Raw genomic sequence first — 16159 nt, forward strand, 5'->3', positions numbered from 1 at the left:
TGGGGGCTCTAGAGACAGAAGAGCCCACCTCCGGCTCTCATCAGTTCTTCACCTGCTTTTGCAGCCTAAACTCTGGTTCTGTTTTCTGACCTGGACCACTGCTCCTGCTTTCCACTTCATAGCAGCTAAGGAACCTGGACCACGCTTAGCTAGCTACAGTCTAAAGTTCCACACTCAGGTGTAGTCAGCCAGACACCGACAAACTCGGGAGGAAGCCACTGAGTCCCTGCCTGAGCAAGGAGGCCTGGCAGCAGCTTCAGCCATCAGCCTTTTCGACTATGCAGGACTCCTATTACTTGTTAATCGAACCAGCTCATGACCCAACACTAGACTTTCTTTTCTGGAGAAACAAGTAAACCACATGAAAAGGCCTCTCTCAGGTGGGTGTTGGGTCTTATGTCAGTACTTGTTTTGTGTATTCTGTGCTTCGGTCAAGTTGACATCCCAAAGCGTAAAGGGTTAGCAAGGGAAGGAAGCAGACAGGTTCTGTTTGGGAGGTTACGTGTGCTGGCAGCCCACTAAAATAGGAAGTTAAATACAGCAATGAGATTTCCCCTTGTGATAAAAAGAGGGGGATTTAATATGAACAGGAGCTAGATTTGCTGAAAAAGCAGACTTTGTCCTTTGCAAAACTGCAGCTGACTGTTTACAGAGTACTTAAATTTCCAGAAATACTGTACTATAGTAGCACAGACCTATAGACAGGGAAGAGGCCCCTCTTACAAACACGTGCTCAGAAGATCGTGTATAAAGAAAACAGAGGAGGAGCTCAGTGCAAAGGTGACTGAGAACATCTACGTATATGTGTACTATGAAGCTCCTAATTTTAATTGTATTTTATTTTTTGAAATAGGATCCTGCTGTGTTGCCCAGGTTGGTCTTGAACTTGTGGACTCAAGCAATCCCTCCTGCCTCAGTCTTCTGGGTAGCAGGGCTGCAGGCATATAGCACACTCCCTGGCTCAGTACTTCTAGCTTTTAAAGTTGTCATTTTCTTGTCACTTCAGTGGTAGCCTAAATGACTAATAAAAACCTCTGCTGTCTCCCAAAAGCCTCTCTTACCCAAAGAGAAAGGAATGACGTTTCGGTGAAAAGCATACAATCCCATTTCCAACTCCACAGGAAACAATCTTTTGCAACGTTCCTTTTCCTCTGTAGGACACCTCACTGACTCCCACGGGACAGACCCAGACTGAGCACGGTTTTGGCAGGGAATTCACACTATCTTGGCACTGGGGCTTACTACAACCCCAGTTACACAGGAAGGGAAGATAACTGAAGGCTGGAAAAATAAGAAGTATTTCTAAGATAGCACAGGAATCTGGCCTATTCGCTGGCGCTTTGCTCTTGCTTGTTCACATGCTGTGACTGCTGGCTTGGATGACAGGGACCAGGCAGCATCATTTCAAATTCATCACTTCCTTGCTCATTTCATTAACAACTGAACCAAATGAAAGATGTGTTTTGAAGAAAATGATCATTTTGGGACTCTGATTTTCCCCTTTGAGGACAGCATTTAATCCTCTTGCATTAGCAAGGCTCCTGTCTCCTCTGACCTCTTCCTTCACAAGGTCACTAAGCAGTGGTTGAGAAAAGGGTGACTTTTCCTTTAATTCTATTCACGGCATGTTTAATGGGAGCAAAACATTTTAGTTTTCTGGGAAACACAGAATCTATTCAAATGATGAATTAAAAAGCATTAATGCCAATTTCAGAAGTGTTAGGAGAATAGATGAACTGATGTTGGTAAACCACCTTGCAACTCCCAGGTCAAAGATGTGAAGCAAAAATTATTATTTGTTCCAGTGGTGTCTCCCTGAAAACTTGTACTTCTGTGGGTCTCATGAGGACTCAAAAGCCCCCAGCTTGGCTGTAACAGAAAGCACTTTCCCCCCAGTATTTTTTTTTTAACTAACTTTCTTCTCTCCAAAGCAGGCAAAGAGGGTGTCGAGTATTGATAACATCATTCAACATGGTATAGTTAAATTGGTGTTGGACTAACAGAAGGGTGGATGGATGGATGGATAAATGGATGGATGGATGGATGGATGGATGGATAGATGATGCCGTATCTGCACACTATTTTCAAATCACTTTTCAGATCATTTGACTTTTGAGAAAATAGAATGTGGTTTCTTTCACCTGCATCACCCAGCAGTTTGTTACTAAATTTAAGGTCCTGGGAGCAGCAGGGTCGCAGGCCTCACACCAGCCTCTAGGATCAGAACCTGCACTGGAACAAGATGCACAGGTCCTCCCACCTGGTGACCCTGCTCAGGGCTGCCACTCATTTAGTACCTGACTGGGTGAACTGAGTAGGAAAACAAAGTATCAAAACCAAAACATTATGAACATGATTGATTCAAGGATGATGGCCCGTGATATGTGATGCTTTACCCATCTAAAAATACAGTAAAGCTATAGACGTCAGAAGATGAATTTTATCAACCTTTCACCCAAGAAAGACAAATATTATTGTGGCCAGCTAAGTAGCTGAGAAGATTTTATCTTTTTCCTGAAGCTTGTCTCTATATGGGTGGAAGCCAGCAGAAGACCTGCCTGCTATTGCGAATAGTATAGTCTACCCACTGTATCAATCAGTTTTTCTGGATAACTATTTAGTTATAAAAAGTTACAAAATGTTTTTCTGTTACCTCCAGTAGACTTTCTGAGACGTGCCTAGGATGGAAGGTTTATTCGCACTTGTTTGTACTGTTAGAAATGCTTTTTGATTCTTTCTACATGCCAGTAAGGAAAATATTAGACTTGATGCCACACACATTCAACTGCTGTAAAGTAGATGCTTAATTAAGTCAGTTACAAGATGTGGAAATCAGGGAAAATCCTTCTAGAACAAAGGGCACTACCCAGCCACTAGAAGGTGCTCGTAGATGAATGATGTGATCCTGAGATCTCTGATTCAAACAGTGCACAGTGCCTGATTATCAATAAGGAGAAAGCTTCAATCTGCCACTCGCCTTACACATAGACACAGAGCTAACAACCTCAAAGGCATGGAATTAAACCTAAATTTCTTTATGCTTTAATGCAACAGGAAATGACCTTGAGATATGACATGTACAACATTTCCTTCTGGACACTTGATTTCCGTTATTCAGATGTCTACAACTTTATATCATCTTTCCTCCCTCAGAACCAAACTGTCAACAACAAAAGGCCCAAACTTCTGAAACTGCCTTCAGGTTGCATGTGCATGTTCTCAGAAGTTCAGACTGATAATGTATCTGCTGCAAATAAAAAAGTCATTTCCTTTCATAAGCTGCATAAGCAGAAGCCAGACTGGGGAGGTCCAAGGGAAGAAAACAGCACCCAGTTCCAAAGAGAATCAGTAAGGGAGTAACTGATGCTCAGCCCAAGCCAACACATGGTTAGTGGTTGCTTGGCAACCAGGTGACTGCCCAGGTGCTTGGTTTCCTTCTGTACCTAGGCTGATACTGATGCAGTTCTGACCTCTCCGTCCTATCTCCCCAGCCTTCTCCTCAATGGGTCCCTCAATGTGTGTACACACTCCTGGGTTTAATTACTAGGCAGGATGCCCTGAGGCAGTCATATGTCAGCTGCCATTGAAAAACACAAAAGGGTCTCCCTGCTGCTACCTCTCATGGTGACCAGTGTATCTCAAAACCAGTTCCTTAGAAGTCCCGCCACCACAGCTGATGCAAAAGACTTCTCCACAGTTTCCTGCATGGCTCTCCTTCCTCCCAAAGCACTGTAGTTCTAGTGTCTATAAGGGACTCCAAAAGAAGACACAATCTGCTCTTGGGTTTTGCAGCTATGCAATTTATTGTGATCGAAGAACCAAGAATTGGCTAAACGTGAAAACAGGCACATCTCTAATTACTTCTCCAACTGAAGGAAAGCATGCATTTCCAATCAAAATCAACAACATTAGTTTCCTTATTGGTCTCATCCACTTAGGAATCCATACTCCAAAGACAATGTACATACACCCAATTTTCAAACACTGAATGTGAGGGGAAAAAAACCCCTGGCACTTCTAAATTCTAAACACTGAAAAGACACTCTCTTAAAAATACAGATGATTTTAGAATGCAAGCCTTTTTTTTTTCTTCAATATGTCAAAATGCAAAAAGAAATAGAATGGGCTGAGCGAAGTGCGCAGCAGCCCAGGGAACTGCTTCTTCAAGGAGCTCCACCCACAGATTTTCAGTCACCAACAGCAGTCAACAGTCATTCCTTTCCTGCTGCAAGTCAGGGTGAGAGCCAAAGTCAGAACAGCAGCAGCAGCGGAGTGAACGTGAAATGAAATGTAAGGAGAATGCTTTAGCCCCTGCGCCTGCCACCCTCTCCACCCAGTCAGAAATGAACAAGCAGCACTTTCTAGGAATTTCTGAGTGGCTGTATCACCATGTGTCCTTCCTGTACCCAGGTTTCTTTTGAGCAAATATTATGCAACCACACGTGGTTGAGAGGCCCTTGGGACTCACCACTGAAAACGCAAGCTCTGTAAGCAAAACTTCTGTTCCAGTCTGTTCTTTTGGTTTAAGCATAAAGTTCAGGTAGCTGGGCATGGTGGCACAAGACTGTCAACCCAGCATTTAAGAAGGCTGAGGCAGGAGGATGACAAGTTCAAGTACCATCTGGGCAACTTAGAGAGATCTCATCTCAAAATAAAAAATACAGCAAGGGCTGAGGAGATATAGCTCAGTAGTAGACTGCCCCGGATTTTAAACCCTAGCGCTGAAAATAAAGTGTAAGTACTAGGACAGTTTTGGGGGGCTGAATCCCCTCAACTCCATCAGAACTCATCTCACTTATGAACTTTTCAACTCCTGAGAGGAGATATTAGACACCCCAAAACATGTTTATCTCTATTAAATAGCAGACATCCTTCCAACCAGATCTGACAGGATACAGATTACTGTTCACACTAATGGAAAGTGATTAAAAACTCCAAGATTCTGTTGTTAGCTTATTCTGAAACCTGTTCCTGCTTTAGTTTCTACGCAAAGTACATCAAAAGGATACTGACATCACTGGAGATTTGGGTGTTGGAAGTTTCTAGTACTAGCGAGAAACTACACTTGAAGCTACAGGAAAGGGAGAGTAGAACATTAAAGATGGCTTCAGCCTGTTCTCCACGACACAATACATAACGATCTATAAATAGCGTAGCCTGTCTGTTTAAATATACACTGCACCTCCTCCAGGAAAGATAGATGCCTCAGATCACCTTGCTATTTCAAAGGAATCTTACGCACAAATCAATCCAACAGACTGTGGTGGCTTTTACGGATGCCTAAGAGGGACTGAAATGATCAAGAATGTCATGATGCCTCTTCCACATCAAGAAGGGCTTTCACCAGCTCAGTTCGAAAAAGGGAACAAAGCCATCACAAAGAGAAGCAACTCAGGTGCCAATGAGGGCAGCTAAGGGCACTGCAGGGCAGAAGACACTGATTTCAAAGTCCCCATCATACTGTCATGTTTCTGGCATTTCTGCCCGGAGCTGTCTGCTCCACAGACCCACATGGAGAGCACAGAGGAAAGGTAACAAGTTAGGCATTCTCTTCCCTGCAGCATCTCTCCAGCCCACACTAGGTGCAGGGCAGAGAGATTTAGGGCTCTTGTACTCCCGAGTCTCAGGGAGCCCAGGCATTTGATTCCTTTGAGCTAGAGTCACCTTGCATGTGAGCACCATACAGCTTCAGCTTTTCTCATCTGACTATCTTTGCCATTACAGACAGACGTCTATGAAAAGTGACACAACCAGCCCATCCCAGAAAGGAAAATAGGAATACAATACAGCACATTCCCCCTCTCTCCCATCCAACAGCATTCTTTCTCTTTTCTTTCAAATCAAAACTAGCTCCTTGTTGAATCAAAAAGCCTGCAATGTGCAATGGCCCTGGAACTTAAAAAAAAAAAACCTGCCAGTTTGCAAGAATTTACCAAGCAGCAATACATGATCATTTCTTTCCCAGGGCTGCAGGGAGGTTGTGGCGGGTGGCCAGCAGGCTGCCTGGACTGTGAATCCTCTTATCTGTAGCCTCGCTTCCTTTAACTTTCTCAGGTACCTTTAAAGCATCTTATCTCCACTAGAGGGCCAGGATGGATGTGAAATTTCAGCCTGCTCGTTTTGCTGCTGACAGCAGATTTGATCCTAACCTGTGGGGAGGAGGTTAGAAGGGTTGAATGCAAAGGTTGAAGTTAGGGTAACATTGTTACTCAAAGGAGGCGTTCCTCAGTCTCACAGCACCCCCACATTCTGCTAGAGAAACCTCAACTCAGAATGAAACTCATAATAATCAAAAACAAAACCACCACATAGGACAATTTCAATAGCCACATGGACTCAAAATTTCAGCTATCTTCCTCATTTCTTATATTCAAATGGCTCCCCTGTTTCTGGTGACTCTTGTAGGTTCTCCATACCTCTCTTCAAACTGTTCCCAGGATCATTTTCAACACCTTAGCACCTCCCCTAGGAGCCCCAGCCTGCCTTCCTCACTGCCTCCTGGCTCATGAGCACAGATAAAGCCAATCTTTCCAGATCGCGGCCATGCCAACCCCAGCTCTGGATCCTCCCTGTAGCATCATAAACCCCAACTTCTCTATCACCACCTCACCCAGTCCAGAAACCAACAAGCACTGTGTCTCAGCTCCCCCTATGTTCTCAATCAATAGGGAAATCTGGGAGAGAAGGTATGTGGTTGCCACTTACCACACAAGCAATCGACACCACAGAGACACCAGCTGGACGTCCTCCTAGGGAATGAAGTCTTACAGCATCACAAGGAGGTAGTACCAGGTTGAGGGCTCGGTCCCCCAAAATGTCCCCTTCCCACTTCAGACTCCAATCAGAGAAATCTCAGCTTAGTCTCTCACCAGCATCTCTGGCTAACTGGCTACAAACAAAGCTTCCCATAATCCTGTCCTCTGGTTTGATTAAATTAGCTCTTATGGCTCACAGATCACAGGTAAGCACTTACCTATGTTCATCAGCTTTTTACACAGCACATTACAAAGGACACAGATGAAGAATGTATATGGTAAGGAATCAGTGAAGGAAAACAGAGGTTCCAGGATGGGTGCACACCTCCACCTCTGCCCGATCACAAGTCTGGAAGCTGATCTGAATTCTAGTTTGCTGGATTTTGATGGAGGCTTCCTTATTGATTGATAGAATCACTGACCATTGGTGGTCAATTGAACCTTCAGCCCCATCCCTTCCTTGGAGGTTGGGGAGAAGAGCTGAAAGTCCAGACACTTAATCCTGCCTTGTTTTGCTGAGTGATTAGCAAACAGTCTGAAGCTGTCTAAGGGCAGCCAGGTAGCAGTCAGTCATTAGCATACAAAGGAGACTTAATCACTTTCAAAATTCCAAAGATTTCCTGTAAGCTAGCAAACAGGGAAGAAAACAAAATAGATAGTGCTTCATACTTGCACACCTAGAAATATGTTGGTTGCTGTGTTCATGGGTTCTCTCTGCATTCAGGTTTCTCTGACCTAAAAGGACATAGTGAGATGTGAATGAGAAAGCCTTGTTCTTTGGTCAGACATGGGGTCACCTTCCCTGTCAGGGCAATGTCCTCCTTTATCTCTATGAACTCTCCATTCTCCCCATTGACTCACACATGGGGCTTCCAACTTACCACTTTCAGAGGCTCTGCTTTTCTCAGGCATGGTTGGAGTTACTTCTAGAATGTTCTCCCCATTGATCTGGAGCCAAGGGCGGTCAGGTGCATGCATGTGACTCTGACACAGGAGGGAGCCGGTACAGTGTGGTGTGAAATCACAGAGCAGCCCAGACTAGTTAACGCACCTCCATTGAGTTTCTTCATTTTAAAACAAGAACAATGACTTCTACGGGGCACCAGATAACAGCAGGGCCATGGAGTGGAGTCCATGACAGTTCAGTCAGTCAGGAGCCAGCTCAATGGGATTTGATTTGGCTATGTCCTTGTCATTTTTTCACTCACCATGCTAAATTAATGTGAACCACTGTGCTTTGAGGCAGACAGTGTTATTTGAAGTCCAGGCTTTGGGGAGGTGCCGTGGGCGTTACTGCTATGGCTCTGCAGTTCATTCCCGTGTTCAATTCATGCTTTCACCCAACACACACTGGCTGAGTGCCTGCAGTGACAGGGCTGGAGTGAGGTAAGCTGTATCAAAGGCTAAGTGCAAACAGTGAGCCACACACGGTCCCCTTTCGGGCTGAAACTCTGAAGTGTTTAATTACTGCTGCAATTCTCCAGGTTTTCCTCTTTCCCCATGATCTCGAAGGAGGCCTCTAGGAAGTTGAATAAAAAGATCCACGTAGCTGCCCATTGTGAGGCAGGCCAGTCATCTTAGCACTCTGGGAGGCTAAGGTTGGCAAATCACAGGTTCAGGCCCACCCCAGGCAACTCAGTGATTTAGCAAGACATTGTTTCAAAATAAAAAATCAAAAAGAGCTCTGAATGTAGCTCAGTAAAAGGCCCTGGGTTTAATCCTCAATATTAGAGGAAAAGAAAAACTAGAAAAGAAAAAATTCAAAGCAGGCTGCATTGTGAAGTTATACATGGAGGACAACTATGCTGGAGAAGCACCACATTCAACAGCAGGCATCATTTGAGAGAGAAATAAACTTATTTTGCTAAACCACTGAGACTTTAGGATTGATGATTTCCTCCAAAAATATTTATCCTATCTTGTCTAATACAAGTTTTCATTTTCTCTATTAATTATCCTACTCTGTTTGGCAATGAATATATAATAAGGCATTGTTAGGGTTGAGGATATAGCTCAGAAGCTTAAGTGATTGCCTGGTAAGTGCAAGGTTGAGAGTTCAATCCCCGGTACCAAATAATAATAATAATAATAATAATGATGATGCATTGTGAGATCACTCATATTTGCCACACTTTTAGTGTCCTCATTGGCAATCATGCACAGCCTCCTCGACTAGGCTAGAGCCTCATGAAGACAGGAACCTTGGCTTTGACTTTCAGAACTTTTTATCCTTCTAAATCCCTTTTTTCCCAAACTTAGGATCCGGCCTTGCACACAGCAGGGTTTAACTCATAGCTGGTGATTTGACAAATTATCTCCAGGAAATCATTCCCAATATTATAGATAGTTAAGTTAGATAGAAATTAATATATAGTCAGAGAGAGACTGAGCCCACAAGGAAGGAAGTTAGCAGAAAAATACACATGGGACTTATGGCTGGAAGCAACACTGAAGAGAGCCAGCCAGGCCTCAGGAGGGTCATGCACTCGCCAGGCCTATGAGATAAACAGCAACCTGTGACTGTTCTGCAGTTAGCACTGCCTGGTCAGGTGGGCCCAGATGGGCATCTGGGGCAGAAAACCCACACCTGTTCTCCCCTGCCTTCCCCACCATGCCTTTGCTCTTTCCATATATCCTTGCTATGTGACTTGTTTCTCTGTTGGAACCAGTATTAGCCACTGCTGTACTTGTAATCCTGTAAGTTAATTACGTGGTTCATGTACCCATGTCATGATTTTGCAGCAGACAAAGGCCCTCTGCAGCCACCTACTCAGGACCCGTCCTGGAAATCTTCTTCCTCTTGTTCCCAATAAAACTTTCCTAACTTCTGTGTTTAGTTCGAGACTTTGTCCCTCCATGTTGTCAGACCACAAACCTTTTTTGACATGTAACAAGTCAGCAGTTATACTGTTCCTCTACCATCAACATAGAACGGTAATTACTTATTTTCATAAGACAATACCATTATGCAGGCATGAAGCACCAGGAATTAAGTGCAATATTTCAGTCAATGACCTCAGGACTATGTCAACCAGGACAATCACAGGCCATCTTGGTGACCATTTCTTACTTATTTGTGCTGATCTCAATGTCTTTTGGCCCATTTAATGATGCAGGTGTGAACTTTAAGATTTTCTTTGACACATCTGTTCACCCACATAGTCTCTGAGAAGCAGTAGAGAAGAAAAGTTGTAGACTTAGACCAGCAGGGAGGTCATAAGCCATACAATCTCTCTGACTCACTGATTGATGTCAGGCGGGCAAAAGTTCAAAATGTAGCTTATGCAGTTGTGAGGATTACGGAAGTTATTATATGTAAGATATTTAGTTGGTTGTTTTAAGTAGTAAGATACAGCAATACCTGGCATGCTGTGATTAGAATTCAAATATTGTTTACTGAGTACCTACTACACGATAGTTATTAGAGAAATGAGAAATAGGTTTTCCAATTCCCAAGGAGTTCACAGTCTAGTTAGGGTGAGATATATGTAAAAAAAAAAAAAAATGAATGAGTTGAAATGTTACAGAGAAAGAGAGAGACAGAACACAGCAGGAGAGAAACTCCGTTCTTCACCTGACTTCTATGGGAAGGTTTTCAGAGCCTCCCTGGCCTCTTGCTCTGTCCCTTTCTTGCACAAGTGGTACAAGGAGTGACCTGACTGGGGCTAAAGCCAACTTGGCTCACGCTGCCCCAGGGCAGTGTTCAATGCACTGTGTAGAGACAATCAACCAAGACTTCAGCTTCTTTTTCCTTCTGTCTTTCTCTGCATGCTCAGAATTTTCCTACCTACCAGGACTGAAGGGGCAACCTGGGGACAAGGGAGACAGTGCCGCCCTCCTGACTGTCAACCTAACCACAACTGTTTACTTGACTGCTAATAATCACCTACGTGCCTTTCGGCTTTCACTCGCCTTATGAACTTTGTCTTATTTCTCAGTTCGCTCAGAACTTGGGAAGGGAACAAAATGTTTTTAAGATAAAAGTTGTCATAGAAAAATCTTTTCTCTGCCAACAGAACACAAAACTAAATAAGGAATCACTATCCTGATCTCTCAAACCTGTCACCTTAATTAAAACTCCTCAAGTCTCTGCAAGATGCACAATCCTAGTCCCGAAGGCAGATGAAATGGTAATGACTGTTGGGAGGTGGATTGGAAAAAATGAATCCGGTACCAGCATAGCATAGTCCACAGTGAGGAGGCACAAAGAGAAAGCCAAAAAAAAATGAGAAATCTTTAGATCATCTTACCTTGGGACTTTACATCTACATTTTTTAAATGTTATGTCTAGATGTCTCCCCAAAGCCTCAGGTGCTCATAGGTGGGGCCACACTAGATCTAACCACCTCTTAGAGGTGGTTAGATCTAGTGTGGGAAATACTGTGATTAAGAGTATGTGATAACTAAATGGGTTTAGAGTAGTTCTAGGTGTGGACAACAGAAGGCATACCTTGGTTGTGGGCAGCACCAACAAACAGGCTTCTAGTTTGGGATATGGAATAAACGGGAGAGAAAAGAACACAGACTTGCTATTTACTGCCTTCCCTTCCATGGAATGCTTCTCCTTTGCCATGATGCTTTGCCTTCCAGCTGGCTGACTGTGGACTGAAACCTCTACAAACTGTAAGCTGAAATACACCTTTCCTCCCTTAACTTGTGAGTGTTGAGTATTTTTTCCCAGCAATGAGAAAAGTGACTAAGGCACCATGTTAAAAAAAAAAAAGACTTTCTTGAATTTATATTTTCTTTGAAAAATTTGAAAACATTTCTAACATACTTACACACCAGTATCACAACTTTCTTGGGAGAGACAGAATAAAAATATGACATTAAGCTGAACAAGTATTGTGACATGGTTACTCTCCACAGGCATTAGAGAAATTTAAAATAAAAGATGAAAAAGGGGATACGTGGCTGCTAATGTTCAAGGACTTTTTCTCTACCTCTTTGCCTAGAAAGACTTCTCAGACCCCCAGAGCTATGTATTTCAAAAGAGGAGACACAGGGCAAGTGTCAAGTGGGTGGCAAAGACTTTAAAAATGTTTCCAAAATTCAGAGGAAAACAGCATTGGCTGAAACAGATGTGCATGCAATGGTCTCATAAAGGATGTGACAGGTGGTAAACATCACAGACACGTGACAACTGCAGGAACACATCAGTTAGAAACCGTCACTGTGGAAGTCACTCCTGGAAGGAAAGAGGCCCTGTATTTCCCGTGCAGCCCTAGCAAAGCAGAACCTTCACACCTACACTTCGTGGGTAAGGCAGGGAGGTATTCAGCACTGCTGGTGCATCCAGAGGCTGCCGGACATTACCACGGGTTCTACCTTCCCCCTTGTCAAGATCCAGGCTGGAAGGGGACAGAGGAAGTATTAACAGCAGGGAGAGCTAGCAGTGGTGACACAGCCACACTCCCTGCACTATCGCAGGCCCCGGGAGGAGAAAAGAGAAGATAAGGCAGAAATCAACAGGGGCAGCAAGGCTGTGCTCATTCTGCCCGGGATACATGGGCTGCCACAGGCATTATACATTTCCTGGCTGCACGACATGTTGCTATGAAACCAATACATGCCCCTGCCTCTTGGCCTGTAGCAAATAAAATCACAGCACTGGCAAGAGCCTTTCATAAGATTTCCCTTAAAGGGATACCATTGCTGGTGAGTGATGTTTGAGCTTAGAAACAAGAGCAGCAGTGTTCCCAGAGTCCAGTTCACTATGAGACAGAACCCACTGATTCACACTTTACAAGGTGTGCATGCCTGGGGGACGAGCCTCCAAGCTGCTTTTCAGGGAAAAACTCATGGCTACAGTTTCTGTTTAGTTTCCCCTACTTGGTAAAAAGAAAATGGTTTGTGATATCTTTAATAATAATTTGATGCCTTCTGAGTCAAACTACTCTGGACCCCAGCAGGAAAAGTAGTCTGTGAGAGGAGAGCTCAGGGTGGTCCTTCCTTCATGCCTTTACCAATTTCTTGCCTTGAGCTCTATTTACCAGTTTATTCTTTGCCCAAAGACTAGTATAATATAGATGTAGAATTTCACATTTATACTCTGTCCTAAGGCCATTAACTGTCATTCAGTCTTATTAATCTCTTCAGTCAATAGAGTGGTTTAAGATTTCCCCAGACAGCAGCAGATCTCAGTATCCTACATTACACTGTGATACACTTACTCTAGGGACACACGTTTTGGTCTTTTATTGGGTAAGAGGGGGAAATGGAAACTCTCAAATTCACCCTTTAATAAGATTAGACCTAAAATATCCCACAAAGACCCATGTACTAAAGGCTTGATCTCTTTCCTACAGTTTTGTGGAACCTTCCGGAGGAGGGGTCTGGTAGACAGGCAGGTCACTGTGGGTGTGCTCTTGATGGGGATTAGGAGCTCCTCCCTGTCTCTTTTTTGCTTTGCATCCACCATGATAGGAGCTGTTTGATCCAATGTACACTTCCTTCCCTGATATGCTGCCTCCACAGTCCCCAAAACAACAGAACCAAGCAACCATTGACTGAACCCACCAAAATCATGAGCCACAACATTCTTCCTCTCTCTTTGTGTTAATTATCTTGGCTACTCAGTCACAGTGACAGAATCTGACACATTTCTAATAAATACACATTTGTGTGGTGCTGGCACCCAGGATAGGAGCATTATGATCAATGCTCAGGTGATAAACAGGTGATGGCCCAGTGAGTCACTCTGTTCTAAGTTCCCTTCCACACACTGGTGGAAACTGGACTGTCCTGGTGGATAAGGGGATGTATTAAGCTTCATATTAATGACTCTTGTAGCGCTGCAAAGTAACTCCCAATGGTTAGGAATAAGTGACTAAATTGGCAAATGTGATAAAACCATGGACACTGGCTCTTAATACATTTAGAGTAATCCTTACGTGAGATGACACGCTTTGCAAATACTTATTCCTACCTCATTAACATAAATGAATAGGAACAGAGTCCAATAGCACAGGACTCCTTGAAAATGCCATAGGCAAGTCCTCCTGTCCTAATTCCACTGGAGAATTTTGTCTTCACACTTGTCTCAACCTCTCCCCATGTGCCTGCTGTCAAGTAGAAACCAACTTTTCTTAATGAAGAAATGTTCATCTGAAAGGCACAAAGACTGTAAGGTAAATTAGTTTTGCACTGCAAGCGCCCTGGTACCCATTCCTGTGTAGTGTGAACCGCCCTCTGCTAGGGGTGGTGGTCAGGTCTGCAGCTGGCCAGCACTGCCCTACAGATACACAAAGGCGTCTAACTGTAAAACAGATATGCCATGAAGTCTCAGTGCAGAATGAAAAGATACTGCAAATTCAGAGGTCCAGAAAAGCCACAAAGGAAATGTGCCCTCTTGGATGAAGTCCTTGAGAGAGGTATTGTGCCAACCCCTCTTGGTGGCAGCCAGGTTTGATTATTAGGAGGTTAAATAGCTAATCAGCTCCTTTGTTGACATTTGCCTTAGGAAAATGAAGCATTATCATTAATTTATTGAGACTACATTAAATCAAGCTAGCTATATAAATGTATGTCCTCAGAAAAAAGCCATGGATTCAAAAATCACATGCAAGTCAGATGCCTGTCCTGATCATGGTGGCTCTACCATCACCTGTGACACAAGTGGCTTGAAGCGCTCTGGGCCTCAGCTGCCCAGTCTATACACAGGGCCTTTGTCAGACGACTCTAAAATCCTATCCTATTATTGTTTGTCATGGTGTCCATGAGCCACCATAGCCATATAAGTAGAATGGGTGACTTTCGCTTGTCCATGGCTGCATCCTTGTGCACCAGTCATTGAAGGAAACAAACTTGCCCTCCTATCTTTCTGCAAGCTGGACAAGGTGACAGTGATAACTCACAAGATGCAAAACAGGAACACCAACAAAGAAGTGGCAGGAAAACCTAGGAGAGAAGCCCTTGTCTGCAAAGGACCAAAGAGAGTTGAAGAATCATGGGGTAAGCAGCAGAAAATGCAAGAGCATGAATATTATCCAGTACTTTTCCTGGGAGCCTGATAGCACTGATTGAATTGGCATGTAGGTAAAAGGATTTGGTGGGTTGAAAGGATCACTCACTCTGTAGCAGGTTCCTCACCACCACCACCACCCCCGCCACTGATAAGATGTTGGTCTAATTTCTTTGGGAAACTAGAAGAGAAAAAAAGATTTAAGGAAAAAAAAAAAGTCCACTTGCTAAATCAGGGCAGGTATACAGGTCTAAAGATTACAAGGAATTCCAGTGTCTAGACATGTTGGGTGGCAACAGAAATTTAAAAACAGAACTTTAAACAATCAATATGCAGAAAATAATCACTCGCATGACTCACTGGTATGATCGTTATGGCAAGGAGTATATAATGTATGCTTAGGAAATAATTCTTCAGGTGGGGCAGAGAAGCTGGACTGGTGATCTCGGGGGAAACTCTGTGGTGTCTGGGACACACAAAGCCCAAATCAAGTGTGGGAAAGAGGAAGGCCAAGAGACAGAGGCAGATAAGGGAATGGCAGCAAAAGACCGTTTCATCCACACCAGAGAAGGAACTCAGCTCAAAATTCAGCTTTTTCAAAATTTCCAGAGACTGTTTTCAAGATGCATTTGGAAGTCAAGGGGGGCTATGAGGCAAAGCTGTTTCACTCCTGAATTCTGCTGGTCAGATTCCCAGAGCCTCTGGGGTTCATTCTACTGGTTGGAAGAGGTTTGCTCCCTCCCTGCCTTTTTTCTCAAGAGGAAGTAAGCAGGTGGCTGGGAGCCAAATTGGGAAAGTCACCTCCCTAAGATGCCCCTTGAGCTGGAGACAAATTCTCAGAGTCAGTTTCTCAGAATCCGCAAGGATGCCTCAGAGTCCTAGAAAGAAGTGTGCACATATGCAGATGATTCGCCCAGGGCTATCAGACTGACCTGGAATCCTGTGGCCGCTCGTAGAGCAATGTGATTCTGGCTACTGAGAAGGCTGTGGGCTAATTGAAAAGCTGCCTGGAAAACCAGGAAGCAGTGAAAGATGGTGCAAACCCGCAGCATCCCTGAGCTTGTCTTCTTTTGAAAGCTACACTTTATAACCCACTCACACTCACGAGTCTTTTCATCCTAATGACAGACAAGACGTCTACAGGAAGAATGATAGAGACCACAAAAGCAAGTTCAGAGTCAGACCCAGTCTGAGTCTCAGCTGTCACCGCCTGGCTGTGCAATTGCAGTGACTGAAACTCTCTGAGCTCCTTCCTCATTTGCATAATGCCAGTAATAATACCTGCTTCGTATATCATTTCACGTTCTTACTGCAGTGCCTGGCATGCAGAAGAGACTTTTTTTTAAAAAAAGAAAGAGAAAAGCCTTCATTATCATTTGGCACAACACATTAGCATACCTGTAACAATAGAGAGACTTTGATAATTTCATAATTCATCTGC

At 43.8% G+C, this 16159-nt stretch overlaps 1 protein-coding gene across 18 annotated transcripts in view; it reads right to left on the bottom strand.

Moving 5' to 3' along the window:
* The window catches only part of Atxn1 (ataxin 1), a 380609-nt gene that overhangs the window by 158209 nt on the left and 206241 nt on the right, over positions 1–16159 (bottom strand). The window lies entirely within an intron of this gene.

This window comes from Cavia porcellus, unplaced genomic scaffold (genome assembly GCF_034190915.1).
Source record: "Cavia porcellus strain 051 isolate PalLab524CR breed Dunkin Hartley unplaced genomic scaffold, mCavPor4.1 scaffold_13, whole genome shotgun sequence".
In the NCBI taxonomy this organism is placed as follows: Eukaryota; Metazoa; Chordata; class Mammalia; order Rodentia; family Caviidae; genus Cavia; species Cavia porcellus.